Below are 5,433 nucleotides of genomic sequence, written 5' to 3' on the forward strand. Positions count from 1 at the left end.
TCTAAGCTGTATGGTGGTGGGGGTGGAGATAAGGCAAGGGCTGAGACTGTTCCTTCTCCTTCCCACTGGGGAAACTTCCTTAGCGATGGAGGGTGATATGGAAGAGCTAGAGGCGTCTTGTTCCCAGGGTGACCGTGATGGTCAGCGGACTTGCTGATGGGCTCTCTGAGCTCATGATTTTTTTACCTGGCCTCATGCATTTGTGCTTCTCAAAGAATTTTATTTTCAGTGTCTTCAAGTCTCAGCCACACCTCTCCCACAAACCCTAAAGTTGGGTTGTTTTTTGGAATTGCGCTTCCTTTTTTCAACTCTATTGAGGTATAATTTATATACAAGAAATGTACTACTTCAGGGGTACATTTAGATGAGTTTTGACAAATGTATACACCATGTATAACCATTAGTGCAATCAAATACAGAACGTTCTTAACAGCCTTGGAAAGGTCCCTCATGCCCTTTGGCAATTAGTCCTCAGTTCTACTCCCAATTCCATCTGCTATCAATTTTTCTGCTTTCTAGAATTCTACATAAATGCAATCATACAGTATGTACTCTTTTTGTCTGCTTTCCTTCACTCAGCTTATGATTTTGGGATTTATCCATGTTGTTGCATATATCATTAGTTACATTCTTATTGCTGAGTAGAATTCCATTGTTTGGATAGACAGTAATTTATTTATCCTGCGTTTTATGTTTATGTTAATTTGGGAAGAAAAGGAATTCTTAAATGTTGATGCTTCCTATTTAGGAACAAGCTATGCTTCTTCATTTTCTTACTCAAGTCTTGTTTTTTTTGTTGTTGCAGTACGCGAGCCTCTCACTGTTGTGGCCTCTCTGGTTGCAGAGCACAGGCTCCGGACGCGCAGGCTCAGCGGCCATGGTTCACGGGCCTAGCCGCTCTGCGGCATGTGGGAGCTTCCCGGACCGGGGCACGAACCCGTGTCCCCGGCATCGGCAGGCGGACTCTCAACCACTGCACCACCAGGGAAGCCCCTCAAGTCTTGTTTTTATGTCTGTGGTCAAGCTTTGTAGTTTTCTTTGTGTGACCTCTGCTCTTTTCTTGCTGTGTTTATTTCTAGGAACTTGGTATTTTGTTGTTACTGGAATAGAATCTTTTCTTTTTAACATTAGCTCAATGGTTGCTGCTGGTATAATGGAAAGCTATTGATTTTTCTGAACATTTATCTTATATTGGGCTATATTTTGGAAGTCTTGTTGGCTCTAATAGTTTCTTAGCTGAGCCTCTTGGATTGTTTTAGGTTTACAGTTCTATCTAATGATAACATTATCTCCTTTTCTAAGAGTGATACTTATTTCTTTTTCTTATTCTTGTGATCTCTAAGGAAAGGGAGGAAAATGGGAGGAAGATGGCTTGGGTGTGAAGGTGGAGAGGCAGAGAGAGGGTCAAAATGAAGCAGCCTGGGTATTCCCTGGTGGTCCAGTGGTGAGGACTCCGTGCTTTTACTGCTGAGGACCCTGGTTCAAGCCCCAGTTCAGTCCCTGGTCGGGGAACTTAGATTCTGCGAGCCAGGTGGTGTGGCCAAAAGAAATAATAGTAATAAAATAAAATAAATGAAGCAGCCTGAACACTTGCTGTTGGGTGGGGCACAAATGAAGTGAGTAGACACCTTGGAACTTAGCTAAGGGTGTGAGCTGAGGAGGGGGTAGTTGGAAAAGTCCAAGTAGGGTCCCATTTCCTATGTTAGAAAATTGTGTAGGATGGGTCCCTTCCCCCTAATTTCTAGTCTCTGCTCCAAACATCAGCGGAGTTTTAAAGGAAGAAGGAGGGCAGGGAACAGCATAAAGAGACCACTCCCCTGCCACACTCCGAAGCCCCACCTATTCTGCGGAGGAGGGAGGTGAAGTATCAGAAACTGCGAAAACTTGAAGAAAACTGAAAGTTATGGGATTTGCTAGGGATGTCTTTAAAGGGTGGAAAAGGGAGGTTCGATAGAGAATGGTTGAAGCAAGAGATTGGAAAAAAGATAAAATTGTTTCTTTTTTTGGACAGATTGTTCAACAAGCCAGTTGCATTTAAAATGTCAGCTGCATTTCTATTGATCCTATTTTAGGAAGGGGTGTAATTAAGAGGACACTGGAGAAGGCATTGTCATTTGCAGAGAAGCCTATCTATATAATTTTTATAAAAGCATCCTCTTTTGAATCGGATTTGGATTTCGCCTTTCATGGCAATACCAGATGGGTATCACCAGGTATATAAAATATAATCAAGTCTTGTGTTCAGACACGCAGGAATGAAAATGGGAGCTGCCCCTGCAATTACCTCACTGGACCACTAGATGGCTCTACGGCTTTGGTGTGGCAAATGTAGAGTAAGCAGTTGTGCCTTAGGTGCTTTAAAGATAAGGAAGCCACTAGTGGAATTAGGTAGTCTCCAAGGTGAGAGCCTAAAAGTTATTGGAAGTGAAGTATAGGAGTTCATTAGTGTGGAATGAATGTGATCTGGAGAAATGCCTGAATTTCATATGAAAATCTTCTATTGTTAAACAAAGAAAGTAAATATAAATAGGCACAATGAGATACCACTTCATGCCCATTAGGGGTGGTTATTATTAAAAAAAAAAGCACAGAAAATAACAAGCATCGGTGAAGATGTGGAGAAATTAGAGCCCTGATGCATTGCTAGTGGGAATGCAAAATGGTGTAATGGCTATGGAAAACAGTTTGTCACTTTTTCAAAAAGTTCAAGGTAGAATTACTGTATGATCCAGCAATTCCACTCCTAGGTATATACCCAAAGGAATTGAAAGCAGGGACTCAAACAGATGCATGTATGCCAGTGTTCACAGCAGCATTATTCATATTAGTCAAAAGGTGGAAATAACCCAAGGGTCCATCAACAGACGAATGGATAAACAAAGTGGTATATCCATACAATGGAATACTATTCAGCCATGAAAAGGAATGAAGTGTTGACACATGCTACAACATAGATGAACCTTGAAGACATTATGCTAAGTGAAATAAACAAGACACAAAAGGATAAATAATGCATGATTTCACTTACATGAGGTACCTAGAGTAGGCAAATTCATGAAGACAGAAAGAACAGAAGTTACCGGGGGCTTAGAGGAGTAGGGGATGGGGAGCTATTGTGTAAGGCACACAATGTACAGTGCTTCAGTTTTATAAGATGAAAAGAGCTCTGGAGGTGGATGATGGTGATTGTTGCACAACAACATGAATATACTTAATGCCACAGAATTGTACATTTAAAAATGGTTAAGATGGTAAGTTTCATGTGTATTTTACCATGGAAAAAAAAAGCTATGCAAAGCCGGACAGTGTCTTCCTCAATAGATACAAGCCCCCAAATAGAGATCTTGGGCTTTTCTGAAAACTGATGCTAATGAACAACAGAATACACGGGTAGAAAAGGATCTACCTATCCCATGTTTTGTGTTTCTTTTCTTCCCAAAGTCCTCCCAGCTGGGTTTGTTCTTCGGGGTTGGAAGGCCTCCTTCAGCACCCACACATGGAGAGATGAAATAATCTATATTGCAGTCTCCCCAGGTGTTTTAACTTTAATAGAAGTTGAAAAATAAAGAGAACATTATAGAGGTGCTCTAAGAGCAGAAGGAGTAGAAAAGTGCAACCCAATATTATTCATTGTGGAAAAAGCCAACCCAGTTAGTTTTAAAGAATGAAGTTGCAAAGAGAGTTCTTTTTAATGAATAGGCTTTTAGTCATTAAAAAGAGCATCTTTGACCTCATCTGCTACTCTCCTTGCCTGCATGAATTCTTCAACCTTACGGGTTGTGGTAGGCCCAGTCGTAAGTCTCCAAAGATGTCCACTTCCTAATCCTCACCAATTGTGGATGTTACCTTACTTGGCAAAAGGGACTTTGCAGAAGTCATTAAATTAAGGATTTTGAGTTGGAGAGGATATCCAGGTGGGCCCAATGTAAGTACAAGCATCCCTATGAGGGAAGCAAGAGGGTCAGAGACAGAAGGAAAGGTAACAAATAAAGGGGAGAGGAGAGAGAGAGAGAGAGTGAGAGAGAGAGAGAGCAGAAGATTCCAGAAGATGTTACATCTGTTGCTACATTGCTGGCTTTAAAGATGGAGAAAAGAGCCATGAATCAAAAAGCTGAAAAAGGCACCAACAAGGACTCTCCCCTGGAGCCTCCAGAAAGAGCCACCCCTGCCAGCACCTCGATCTTAGTACAGTGAGACCTTTGTGGTTTTCCTGACCTCCAGAACGGTAAGAGAACACATCTGTGTTGTTTTAAGCCACTACGTTTGTGGTCACTTGTTACAACAGCAACAAGAAACTCATACACTGGCCTCCTTACTGTTTCTCCAATGCTTCAGGTTCCATACTACTTCAGGGCCTTGTCTTTGCTGATCCTGCTGCATGCAGTGCTCTTACCCCAGTTGTTTGCATGGATTTGTCCCAAATTTGGAGTCTTTATTTGAATGTTACCCTCTCGATGAAGTTGTTTGTGAGCACTTTAAGATTGCAACCCCTCCCCTGCACTCTGTGGGCCCCTTTTCTGGATTATTTTTCCCCATAGCACATCTTGCTGATTTTCTGTCTCTGCCCACTAGAATACGAACTCCCCAAGGTCAAGGATTTTGTACAGTTTATCTACTGCTGTCTCCCCAACACCTAAAAGAGTAGCACAAACAGTAGGCACTCAGTAAATGTTTGTTTGCAAACTTATTCTTCCTTGTTAGATGCTTTGTCTAAGGTCAAAGAAGGAAAAAAAAACATAGATGGGAACTCATTCCAACTTGGAGAAAACATTTGGAAAATGATGGTGTCAATGAAAGTTCTAACAGTTAAAAATTTCAAAACATTTAAAATGTATTTTGACTTGTTTGGGAGCTCTGCTGGTTGAAATAAAGTATATTTAATGTGTTCATTGGAAATTTTCACGTCATACAGTTATAACAGGTGGTTCTCAATTCTGGGCAATTTTGCCATCCAGGAGACATTTGGCAATGTCTGGAGATATTTTTGGTTGCCACCACTGGGAGCATATGCTAGTGGGTAGGGCATTTACTCGGTGGAAGCCAAGATACTTCTAAACATCCTACAACACCTGGTTTATACCTGGGAGTATAAATCAGTACAGTCTCTTTGAAAAAGAGTTTGCCACTATTTGCTAGCTATACTTTTTCCTAACACACAGTAACATGTATAATTTTAAAAATAAATGACATTTGTATGTGACCTGAAAGTGTCTCTCATGCCAGTGGTGGGGAAAACAGGTAATACCTGGGATACGGCTTGCTCTTAAAAGGACTCAGCTGAAAAAAAAAAAAGGACTCAGCTGATGGTGCTTTCTAGAAGCATTCCCTAGAAGTTACCCACAGCCAAAATATCTTGAGGAACTTTTTCTTACCAAAGGGACCAGAATAGCTTTGTCTCTTTATATCTAGAATGGGGTTAGCTTCTTACTTTTC

The sequence above is a fragment of the Grampus griseus genome (genome assembly GCF_964374135.1).
Source record: "Grampus griseus genome assembly, chromosome: 12".
In the NCBI taxonomy this organism is placed as follows: Eukaryota; Metazoa; Chordata; class Mammalia; order Artiodactyla; family Delphinidae; genus Grampus; species Grampus griseus.